Source organism: Capricornis sumatraensis, chromosome 20, assembly GCF_032405125.1.
Source record: "Capricornis sumatraensis isolate serow.1 chromosome 20, serow.2, whole genome shotgun sequence".
In the NCBI taxonomy this organism is placed as follows: Eukaryota; Metazoa; Chordata; class Mammalia; order Artiodactyla; family Bovidae; genus Capricornis; species Capricornis sumatraensis.
In genome coordinates, this window is record NC_091088.1 from 68,027,431 (window position 1) to 68,040,751 (window position 13,321).

At 44.1% G+C, this 13,321-nt stretch overlaps 1 pseudogene; it reads right to left on the bottom strand.

Moving 5' to 3' along the window:
- Positions 1 to 5,302: 5,302 nt before the first annotated feature.
- Positions 5,303 to 12,487, bottom strand: LOC138096957 (putative killer cell immunoglobulin-like receptor-like protein KIR3DX1; annotated as a pseudogene).
- Positions 12,488 to 13,321: the final 834 nt, after the last annotated feature.

A 13,321-nucleotide genomic window follows, 5' to 3' on the forward strand; every position in this document is an offset into this window, starting at 1 on the left:
CCACAGTGAGGAAGCTCCATAATAAAGAGAACTCCACAAATTACCAGAATACAAAAAGGCCACCCCAAACGCAGCAATATAACCAAGATGAAGAGACAGAGGAATACTCAGCAGGTTAAGGAACAGGAGAGTTGCCCACCAAACCAAACAAAATAGGAAGAGATAGGGAATCTACCTGTGAAAGAATTCTGAATATTGATAGTGAAAATGATCCAAAATCTTGAAATCAAAATGGAATCACAGATAAATAGCCTGGAGACAAGGATTGAGAAGATGCAAGAAAGGTTTAACAAGGACCTAGAAGAAATAAAAAGAGTCAGTATATAATGAATAATGCAATAAATGAGATCAGAAACACTCTGGAGGCAACAAATAGTAGAATAACGGAGGCAGAAGATAGGATTAGTGAAATAGAAGATAGAATGGTAGAAATAAATGAATCAGAGAGGAAACAAGAAAAACAAATTAAAAGAAATGAGGACAATCTCAGAGACCTCCAGGACAATATGAAACGCTCCAACATCCGAATTATAGGAGTCCCAGAAGAAGAAGACAAAAAGAAAGACCATGAGAAAATCATGAGGAGATAATAGTTGAAAACTTCCCTAAAATGGGGAAGGAAATAATCACCCAAGTCCAAGAAACACAGAGAGTTCCAAATAGGATAAACCCAAGGTGAAACACCCCAAGACACATATTAATCAAATTAACAAAGATCAAACACAAAGAACAAATATTAAAAGCAGCAAGGGAAAAACAACAAATAACACACAAGGGGATTCCCATAAGGATAACAGCTGATCTTTCAATAGAAACTCTTCAGGCCAGGAGGGAATGGCAAGACATACTTAACGTGATGAAAGAAAATAACCTACAGCCCAGATTACTGTACCCAGCAAGGAGCTCATTCAAATACAAACAAGAAATCAAAAGCTTTACAGACAAGCAAAAGCTGAGAGAATTCAGCACCACCAAACCAGCTCTCCAACAAATGCTAAAAGATATTCTCTAAACAAGAAACACAAAAAAGGCATATAAACCCGAACCCAAAACAATAAAGTAAATGGTAATGGGATCATACTTATCAATAATTACCTTAAACGTAAATGGGTTGAATGCCCCAACCAAAAGACAAAGATTGGCCGAATGGATACAAAAACAAGACCCCTCTATATGCTGCTTACAAGAGACCCACCTCAAAACAAGGGACACATACAGACTGATAGTGAAGGGCTGGAAAAAGATATTAGACGCAAATAGAGACCAAAAGAAAGCAGGAGTGGCAATACTCATATCCGATAAAGTAGACTTTAAAACAAAGGCTGTGAAAAGAGATAAAGAAGGCCACTACATAATGATCAAAGGATCAATCCAGAAGAAGATATAACAATTATAAATATATATGCACCCAATATAGGAGCACCGCAATATGTAAGACAAATGCTAACAAGTATGAAAGGGGAAATTAACAATAACACAATAATAGTGGGAGACTTTAATACCCCACTCTCACCTATGGACAGATCAGCTAAACAGAAAATTAACAAAGACGCAAACTTTAAATGATACATTAGACCAGTTAGACCTAATTGATATCTATAGGACCTTTCACCCCAAAACAATGAATTTCACCTTTTTCTGAAGTGCTCATGGAACCTTCTCCAGGATAGATCACATCCTGGGCCATAAATCTAACTTTGATAAATTAAAAAAAATTGAAATCATTCCAACCATCTTTCCTGACCATAATGCATTAAGATTACATCTCAATTACAGGAGAAAAACTATTAAAAATTCCAACATATGGAGGTTGAACAACACACTTCTGAATAACCAACAAATCACAGAAGAAATCAAAAAAGAAATCAAAATATGCATAGAAACTAGTGAAAATGAAAACACAACAACCCAAAGCCTGTGGGACACTATAAAAGCAGTGCTAAGAGGAAAGTTCATAGCACTACAGGCATACCTCAAGAAACAAGAAAAAAGTCAAATAAGCAACCTAACTCTACACCTAAAGCAACTAGAAAAGGAAGAATTGGAGAACCCCAGAGTTAGTAGAAGGAAAGAAATCTTAAAAATTAGGGCAGAAATAAATGCAAAACAAACAAAAGAGACCATAGCAAAAATCAACAAAGCCAAAAGCTGGTTCTTTGAAAGGATAAATAAAATTGACAAACCATTAGCCAGACTCATCAAGAATCAAAGAGAGAAAAATCAAATCAATAAAAGTAGAAATGAAAATGGAGAGATCACAACAGACAACACAGAAATACAAAGGATCATAAGAGACTACTATCAGCAATTATATGCCAATAAAATGGACAACATGGAAGAAGTGGACAAATTCTTAGAAAAGTACAATTTTCCAAAACTGAACCAGGAAGAAATAGAAAATCTTAATAGACCCATCACAAGCATGGAAATTGAAACTGTAATCAGAAATCTTGCAGCAAACAAAAGCCCAGGTCCAGACGGCTTCACAGCTGAATTCTACCAAAAATTTCGAGAAGAGCTAACACCTATCCTACTCAAACTCTTCCAGAAAATTGCAGAGGAAGGTAAACTTCCAAACTCATTCTATGAGGCCACCATCACCCTAATACCAAAACCTGACAAAGATGCCACAAAAAAAAGAAAACTACAGGCCAATATCACTGATGAACATAGATGCAAAAATCCTCAATAAAATTCTAGCAATCAGAATCCAACAACACATTAAAAAGATCATACACCATGACCAAGTGGGCTTTATCCGAGGGATGCAAGGATTCTTCAATATCCGCAAATCAATCAATGTAATTCACCACATTAACAAATTGAAAAATAAAAGCCATATGATTATCTCAATAGATGCAGAGAAGGCCTTTGACAAAATTCAACATCCATGTATGATAAAAACTCTCCAGAAAGCAGGAATAGAAGGAACATACCTCAACATAATAAAAGCTACATATGACAAACCCACAGCAAACATTATCCTCAATGGTGAAAAATTGAAAGCATTTCCCCTAAAGTCAGGAACAAGACAAGGGTGCCTACTTTCACCACTACTATTCAACATAGTTTTGGAAGTTTTGGCCACCACAATCAGAGCAGAAAAAGAAATAAAAGGAATCCAAATTGGAAAAGAAGAAGTAAAACTCTCACTGTTTGCAGATGACATGATCCTCTACATAGAAAACCCTAAAGACTCCACCAGAAAATTACTAGAGCTAATCAATGAATATAGTAAAGTTGCAGGATATAAAATCAACACACAGAAATCCCTTGCATTCCTATACACTAATAATGAGAAAGTAGAAAAAGAAATTAAGGAAACAATTCCATTCACCATTCTAATGAAAAGAATAAAATACTTAGGAAAATATCTACTTGAAGAAACTAAAGACCTATATATAGAAAACTATAAAACACTGGTGAAAGAAATCAAAGAGGACACTAATGGAGAAATATACCATGTTCATGGATCAGAAGAATCAATATAGTGAAAATGAGTATACTACCCAAAGGAATTTACAGATTCAACGCAATCCCTATCAAGCTACCAGCCATATTTTTCACAGAACTAGAACAAATAATTTCAAGATTTGTATGGAAATACAAAAAACCTTGAATAGCCAAAGCAATCATGAGAAAGAAGAATGGAACTGGAGGAATCAACCTGCCTGACTTCAGGCTCTACTACAAAGCCACAGTCATCAAGACAGTATGGTACTGGCACAAAGATAGAAATATAGACCAATGGAACAAAATAGAAAGCCCAGAGATAAATTCACACACATATGGACACCTTGTCTTTTACAAAGGAGGCAGGAATATACAATGGAGTAAAGACAATCTCTTTAACAAGTGGTGCTGGGAAAACTGGTCAACCACTTGTAAAAGAGTGAAACTAGATCACTATCTAACACTGCACACGAAAATAAACTCAAAATGGATTAACGATCTAAATGAAAGACCAGAAACGATAAAACTCCTAGAGGAGAACATAGGCAAAACACTCTCTGACATAAATCACAGCAGGATCCTCTATGATCCACCTCCCAGAATACTGGAAATAAAAGCAAAAATAAATAAATGGGATCTAATTAAAATTAAAAGCTTCTGCACAACAAAGGAAAATATAAGCAAGGTGAAAAGACAGCCTTCAGAATGGGAGAAAATAATAGCAAATGAAACAACTGACAAACAACTAATCTCAAAAATATACAAGCAACTTATGCAGCTCAATTCCAGAAAAATAAATGACCCAATCAAAAAATGGGCCAAAGAACTAAATAGACATTTCTCCAAAGAAGACATACAGATGGCTAACAAACACATGAAAAGATGCTCAACATCACTCATTATTAGAGAAATGCAAATCAAAACCACAATGAGGTACCACTTCACACCAGTCAGAATGGCTGCGATCCAAAAATCTGCAAGCAATAAATGCTGGAGAGGGTGTGGAGAAAAGGGAACCCTCCTACACTGTTGGTGGGAATGCAAGCTAGTGCAACCACTATGGAAAACAGTGTGGAGATTCCTTAAAAAATTGCAAATAGAACTGCCATATGACCCAGCAATCCCACTGCTGGGTATACACACTGAGGAAACCAGAATTGAAAGAGACACATGTACCCCAATGTTCATCGCAGCACTGTTTATAATAGCCAGGACATGGAAACAACCTAGATGTCCATCAGCAGATGAATGGATAAGAAAGCTGTGGTACATATACACAATGGAGTATTACTCAGCCATTGAAAGAATACATTTGAGTCAGTTCTGATGAGATGGATTAAACTGGAGCCGATTATACAGAGTGAAGTAAGCCTGAAAGAAAAACACCAATACAGTATACTAACACATATATATATATGGAATTTAGAAAGATGCCAATGATGACCCTGTATGCAAGACAGCAAAAAAGACACAGCTGTGTATAATGGACTTTTGGACTCAGAGGGAGAGGGAGAGGGTTGGATGATATGGGAGAATGGCATTGAAACATGTATACTATCATGTAAGAATTGAATCACCAGTCTATGTCCGATGCAGGATACAGCATGCTAGGGGCTGGTGCACGGGGATGACCCAGAAGGATGTTATGGGGAGGGAGGTGGGAGGGGGTTCATGTTTGGGAACGCATGTACACCTGTGGTGAATTCATGTCAATGTATGGCAAAACCAATACAGTATTGTAAAGTAAAATTAAGTAAAAAAAAATAATAAAAGAAAATAATAAAAATTAAAAAAAAAGAGATGTAACTCTTCAGTTTATAACACTATGTGCTCAAAGGATGGGGCCAGGTCAGGGCTCAGCATGGACTTGGTTTGCATCGAATTCCTCATAGATACTGGGCTCAGTGGAGAGGTGCATAGGGCTCAGAGGAGTGGGAGTGAACAGTCTCTCAGAGAGGGTACCGTGGTTCAAGTGAGCCAATATCACGTCCTCTGCTGATGCATCCTGTGATGAAGGAGATGTGAATGATGGAATGCGATGCAATTTTCAAAGGCTGGGGCATTGGGCATTGGAGGGGCTCGGGCTATGGCAAGGGTTAGGGCTGGGAGGACTCACCTCACCTTTCACTGTTCTGTCTTCCTTGGGCCCTCCTTCTGTGATGGCAACATCTGCGAATGGAAGAGAGTCAAGGGTCTTGGGGTGGGGGCGATTCTTCTAGAAGTCCATATTTTGGTCGGGACATCAAAGCCAAAAAAAGCACGGGTGTGTCCCAGGTTTCTGAGTCTGTCTACTCCACTATGTTAAAAAAAAAAAAAAACCATCCCATATACATGCCCAGCCACTGATGGAGTCTCCCAGGAGCCTGTGCAAACCCAGGGATCCTATCCTATGTCTTCTATTATGGATTATCCTCTAATGTGTATCAGCAGATTCCCAAGATCATAAAGGGGTGAAGAACAGATTTCTGTGGTTGAAGGGAAGAACAGGGCTTGGAATGTCCCTGGTGGCCCAGGGAGTAAGAGTCCACCTTCCAGTGCAGAGAGTGTGGGTTCTATCTCTGCTGGGAGAACTGAGATGCCACATACTTTGAAGCAACTAAGCCTTATGTGCTGCAACTACTGAGCCCATGAGCTCTGGAGCCTGAATTGCACCCCAGCACCGCAATGAGGATCCCCCATGCTGCAGTTGAGACCTGATGCAGCTAAGAATAAATTAACACATTTTCATAAAAGAACAGGGTTCCATGGTTCTCTGGAAGTTCTTCCCTCAGGGATTACAGCAATGGAAATCAGTTTTTAACCTACAGAAAGTGAAAACGCCATTCTCTGCTATGAGCCCACCTCCCCCTTGGTCAGATGACGCTGTTCTTCCCTCCTTCAGACTTACGAATGTGGGTAGAGCACCAGTGACAGTTTGGCTCTTCATACTTACTTTGTGGGGAACCAGTGACAGAAAAGAACAGTGAGGAAGATGCTGGTACAGATGAAGGCTACGGAGAGCCTCAGGAGAAGGTGCAGCTGGCTGGGGTGGCCTTGAGGAAGCCGTGCCTCTGCCAACAAGCCAACGGGAGAAGGTCTGGTTATCTGTTGCATACACCCTGCCCCTACACACAGGAGTTCTTGTATCCTTGTGTCAAAGTGTGTCAGCAGCTCTCAACCTGATCAGCATGGTCTCCACTTCCCAGGAGGCACCAAAGCACCCAGGAGAGATGCTAGCAGTGGATGGAGTAAAGAGGCCATGCAAGACGAGCAGCGGCCTGAAACCAGGTCCCCCGGGCACCCATGCAGTGTTTCTCTGCTGCCCTTATGACAAGGCATGGTGCTTTTGCATGAATGGGGACCACTTTCATCCTCCATATATTTCCCGCTCCATCCACATAGACCTGGAATGGAATCCTCAAGAAGACACGACACTTGTATTTCTGAACTGTGGAATGTTTAGTTCATAAAATGCTAGCAGAGGAATAGCACATAGTGTAGGTGCTCCTAAAAATTCTCCGCTTGTTTTCCCCAAAGATACTGGTGGAGTGAGGGTGAACATCTCCCTTAGAATGGACTCAAGGCACTCTCTCTTGCTTTGTTCAATTTAGAAATTCCCACTCCCAGAGAATGAGGAACTCAATGTCCCCTCTGGTTCTAATACGACCATGATCTCAAATGCTGACATGACAGGAACATTGAGGAGCCCAAAGTCACAGAGCTGGGAGGTGGTAGAATAAACACTCACACAGGAACCCTCTGTCTTCTCAGAAATGTGCTGAGATAGGAGACTGTCTTGCTTACCTTTTGCAGTGTGTGGATCCATGGTTAATGAGTAAGTACTTTAGTGCATCCTAGGGGAGAAAGACAGAAGGGGTGAACAATAACCTTCCTCACCCCAGCATAGGAAGACTCTTGTTTCTGGAAGGTTGAGCTTCTGTCTGTCCTTGACTCTGTCATCCCTCAGAGCATTAATGGGGCAAGGGAGAGCTTGTGGTCCTTCACAGTTAATGTGTTGAGTAGACTCTCCATCCCGGAGAAGAGATGGTGGAAGGAGGCAGGAAGGGTATGCCTGACAATGAAAGACAGCTGTAAGCAAGAGACATCCTCTCTGCTCTGGGAATGAGTGTCTATGCTCCTTCAGTGGAAAATCACCTGTATGTCAGAGGTGGTACTGGGAAACTTTAAGAGCAAGGGTACGATGGAATCTCAGATCCTCCCAAATGAGCCCAGCCTCTCCTTCTCCTGGGTCTACCCTGACCCTTTTCTGTATTTGCCTGGATAGACAGGACTCTGCTGTGGAGCATCCATATAGGAGGTGGAAGAGGGCTGAGATACCATCTACCATCTCTCTTCCTCTCTGGTTCTCATTGCCTCCATTTCTCCAGAAGCCCTAAGGTCCCCTGATGCCAGCATGGAGAGCTTGAGAAAGAGCTCAGTGATACAGTAAGATGTTATGGAAAAAGCCAAATGGCCTTCTTGACCATCACAATGAGATTTATTGTATTGTAACATGGGACTCTGAATGGGTTCTGAATGCAAGAATACTGGAGTGAGTTGCCATTTCCTCCTCCAGGGGACCACCTTTAGTCAGGACTCTTCACAACAACCCATCTGTCTTGAATGGCCTTGCACGCCTGGCTCATAGCTTCCCTGAGATATGAAGGCCCCTTCACCACTACAAGGCTGTGATCCATGAGGAGGAGATAGTGAAGGACAGAGGAGTCTGTCGTGCTGCAGTCCATGGGGTCACAAAGGGTTGAACACAACATAGCGACTGAACAGGAAGAACAAAGCATGGGCCAGGAAGAGGTTCCTCACCTGTGACAGACAGGAACAGTGAGTCGCTGGAGTCTGACCACGAGTAGGCAGAGCGTGTGAAGGAGCCGTAGCACCTGTAGACCCTGCTGTGGGCTAGGGTCCAAGGACCCAGAGGGAACTCTGCCTGGAGTGCTCTGCGGGGGCCCCTGCCCTCTAGCGAGCAGGCGCCCAAGGTTCCCCCTCTCCCTGATCAGATGGAACTGGTCAAAGGTGCTCTCAGAGCTGCAGACCAAGTTTACATTCTCTCCTGACCTCACCATGGGGCCCCCATAGGCTGAGAGAGAGGGTTTCTTGGACCGACCTGGAAGGAGGAGACCTTGATCTTAGAACACAAAGTAACTCTAGTCCTAAGTATAGGACTAAAGCCGGAAGTGTGCACAAGAGAAGCGCTGCAGTGAGAAGGCCGCCCACCACCAGGAGAGAAAGCCCCACAGTAACAGATACCCAGCACAGGGAAAAATTCAGAAATAACTTTAAATATGGAGTGTCATTAAAATCCTATTGAACAAATTAATAATTTTTAAAATGGATTGTCATTTAATGTCCTTTTTTAAAGAAAGTGTATATATATGAATAACTGAACCACTCTGTTGTACAACAGGAATTAACAACATCTGAAATCAACTAGACTTCAAGAAACATAAATAAAAATAAATTTCAAAAATCAAACATGTGCAGTTCTCTTGAAATAAATGGAACTTACGAACTACTGCTGGGACCATCAGGAACATAGCATTGACACAGAAGAGATTATGGAGTGGAAATTCCCAGAATCTCATTCGATCTTTGACCGTCTCATTCTTGAGGATGTATTCAGGGCTGCCAGACTCACCCCCAGGGGCTGGAAGGGACTCCTCAGTGGGAGGGTTGGAGGGACCACTCCCTACTCTTTGTACAGAAGGACGAGTTAAACCAAGAGGCTGAGCAACTTCAAGATGCCGACCTCCATCTCGATCACCCAGGGGCTGGACTGCAGGGCGTCAGGTACCACATGTGCTGCTGACAGAGGAAGGGAGCTCTGACATGAAAGCGGGAAACCAACCCCTGAACCAACAATCGTTGGCTGCCTGAGCGCGGAACTGCCCACGTCCCTGCTCTGGTACATTTTTCTCCATTGGTCGTTCTTTCACATTCTTGCTCCTTCGCTCTGTCACCGGCTGTGTCTTCTCCTTACAACACAGCAGGTACCCTGTTCTCTTTTCCATTCTGTGTTCACACCTCCTCTCTCTGCTTTGTTCCCTCTCTCGAGTCTGTGAGTGTCTCTGCACGCCTGTCATTCTCTCCCAGTACTGATGCTGGGCTGGACACCAGACCATCTGTGACACAGAGAGCAGAAGGCCCTGGTCTGGCCACACTCACCTGTGATGATGATGTCCACGGGGTCGCTGGGAGCTGACCACTCATAGGGGGAGTGTCTGAGAGAGCCATAGCATCTGTAGGTGCCCACACTCGCCAAAGTCTTGGGGACAATGGAGAAGTCAGTTGGGCCATGCCCACCAGTGAACGTCTCTCCACGTCTCTGGAACTGCCCTGTGCTGCTTGTTTTGTGCAGGATAAATTTGTCAAGCAGCATCGATGAGTGACAGCAGAGGGTCACATTCTCTCCCGCACGCACGAGGGGGCTGGGGTGGGCTGAAATCGAGGGTTTTGTGGACACACCTAGGAGCAAAGAGGGTGTGAGCTTCAGTGAGTCACCACACCTTGGCGCCCCCCAACCCCCCCGACATCTGAAGGTGTGAAAAACCTCCCCATGAAGCAGCAAAGCCAATTACCCTTCCCTTCTGTTATGTTGCATTTTCTTCAGCCTTGTTCTCGGGCTCTGGCTCATGCTTTTCTGTTTCTCTTTGCTCAAGAACTCCAGCCTCCTCTGTGTTTATTCTAAGCTCTTTAGCTGTTGGATCTGCTCTCAGCTTCATGCATACACACTCAGTCCCTTCAGCTGTGTCTGACTCTGTGGGGCCCCATGGACTGTAGCCCACCATGCTCCTCTGTCCATGGGATTCTCCAGTTGAGAATACTGGAGTGGGTTGCAACGCTCCTAACTTCATCCCATCCCTATTATGCATGGGGGGGGGTGCTGGGGTGGGTCTGCTTCTCTGGTATAATGCATACTAGGTATAATACCTACCTGGCTCCCTTCACGTTCATCTCCTAGAATGTGGGTGATGATTGACAGGAGTTTGGGAAGGAGGTGGAGAAAAAAGTGAACATTTCCCCACCTGTGACCCCCTCTTCATGCCTTTGGATACATTCCTGGGCTGGCCTGGTCTTAACTGGGACCCCAGCTCCTTCATATGGAATTAGTGCTCCCTACTGGGTGGCAGGTGCTGGATCTGGGTCCACCCTCAGCCTCCCAGTTGGCAGGCAGTGGCAGCATCCTGTCTAACTAATGCCTAGGGAGGCTCCTCCTTCCTGAGCCAGGGGAACGCATCCCTCTATTCAACACCCTGAGTTTAAACTCTCAGACTTGGTTCTCTTTCCTTGGTTTGGTTCTGGCTGGGAATCCTGAGGACGTCTTTGGCTGCAAGGGCACGTCGACCTAGGGTAGGATTGCCTGCAGGCACGGGTGTCCCGGGCTGGGCTGCACCCCTCCTACCTGTGACCACAATCTGCAGGGGGTCACTGACATCAGACCACACAGAGAGAGACCTGAAGAATCCAGAACACGTGTAGGACCCAGCATGTTCTGTGGCCATCAAGCCAAGGGTGAAGGTGTTGAAATGTGTCTGGAGCTTGGGCAAACTGGTCCCATCTCTTTTCAATGGTCTGAATATCACAATGGAGGATTAGAGTGACACCAAAGAGTCACACTCTGTCCTAAGGGAACCACAGGGCTTGACCAGGCTGACAAACAGGGCTTCTCATATTCACCTAGGAAAGAAGGAGACACAAGCTTTGAGAGAAAAATAAGAATGATCTCCTCTCCCCACTGCCCTCGTGGGTGCTTCCCCTTCAATTCTTCCAACTCTCCTCCCCTAAAGTGCATCACCTTAATGCTCAGGGACACCTGGGGCCTGGGGACAGAGAGTGACATAGTCAACCCAGGACAGACATCTTGAAGTTCTAAGAATATGATTCTCTGACGTGATTCTTAGAAGAATCACTCCTTGTTTAACAAAATGTTGAGAAACTTTCTCTCAAAACACAAAACACTGGGGATTTCCTGGCGGTCCAGTGGTTAGGACTCAGCACTTTCTCTGCCAAGGGCCCGAGTTGAAACCCTGATCAGGGAACTAAGATCCTGCAAGCTGCACAATGCAGGCAAGAGAAAACATCACCAAAAATTGATGCCTGGACAAGAAAGGAAAGGATTTCCCTGTTGCATTTGTTGTAGCTCAAATGGTAAAGAGTCTTCCTGCAATGCAGGAGAGCAGTCTCTGAGTTGGCAAGATCTCTCGGCCAAGGAAATGGCAACCCACTCCTGCATTTTTGCCTGGGGAATCCAATGCATAGAGGAGCCTGCTGAGCTACAGTCTGTGGGGTCACAAAGAGTCGGACTCGACAGAGCTACTAACACTAACACAACTAAGCAGTGAGAAAGCCACTTGCCTGCAAAGAAGGAAGTAAACCTTGAACCTGCTCCTTTGTTAGCTAACCTACATCAGATCTGTGACAAGGTCCATGTGGCCCTGCCTGATGTCCAGATCCTTCCCTGGGGTCAGCTGTAGTGGGTGCTCCTGCAGATCCTGTTGTTAAGGCTGGATGGAGAGGCCATGAGCCACCTTGTCGTAGAGGGGTCTGTGGGGTGCAGCCTCTTGCTCCCCTCTCATGATTGAAATGGCACTCAGTGGGCCCAGGTCTCAGCTGCCAAACTTCACACTGTCCCTTCAGGTGCAGAGTCCAGAGCTGGTCTAAATTCTGGGGAGAGTGAAGATGAGTATCAAGGCCAATAGGAGGACCTGGGATCCACAGGACACGCGGCTCTCACTGTACTCACAGGTTTCTGACCCCAGACCCTCATTGTCCTCTGCATCAGCCCCAACTGCTCTGTTCAACAGAGAAATAAGGGATGGAAGGACTCACCCATGGCTGCCCAGATCCTCAGACTCACACAGAATCCTAGGAGGAAAACCCGTCAGAGATGGATTGTTCTGATGGACCCCACATTCATTGCACCCTCATCCAGGGAACCTGGTCAGTGGTGTGAGGACCCCCCGTTTTCCACCATAACCCTTCCTGACTCTGTCTTTCCAGACTCACCGAGACTCAGGAGGCTGAGGAGTGTGGGGCACATGGCTCTGCTTCTGTGAGACAGGAGGCAGAACTAGCAAAGCTGACAGAGTCACAGGATGCGGAAGCGGGCGGTGCTGTTGGTACAGTCAGTCTGGCTCATGTCACATGGGAAGATGGCTAGCCTCTTCTCATGCCAGGGATGAAAGTCTGACCTGAGCCGCATCACTGAGCACACCTCATGACCCGAGCACCACATTTGTTTCCCTAAACACTGTAAACCTAAGAGGATTCAAACAGATCTCGCTGCCTTTAGGAAGTAGTAACTGTGCTTCAGTATATACCATTCAGGATGCTTTTCCAAAGCTCATGATAAATCTCATTAACCTTAACACTTTGCAGAAGAGAAATCATATGTACCCACATCATATTTCAGGCTCAGGGCAGGTTGCCCATTAAAAACTCATTAATAGAGACTTTGATTCTGCATTCTTATGAGAGGAACAGACATGCGTGTTATGGCTCTTTGAAAATCTTGCAGTATTCTACATTGTAATATATGTGATTAAGAAACTAACTAACTCTGTTAGTTTCAGATGTACACAAAGTGATTCAGTTGTACAGATACATGCATCTATTGCTTTTCGTATTCTTTTCCCACTTAGGTAGTTACAGAATATTAAGTAGAATTCTGTTTTACACAGTAGGTCCTTGGTCATCCATTAAAATATAATCGGGTGTATATGTCAATCCGAAACTTCCAATCAAACCTCACCCTGACACTATCCCCCCTGGTAACCAAAAGTTCATTCTCTGTAAGTCTGTTTTGTAAATAAGTTCATTTTTTCAGAAGTTACAATTAAGCGATATCATGTGATATTTGTCTTTCTCTGACTCT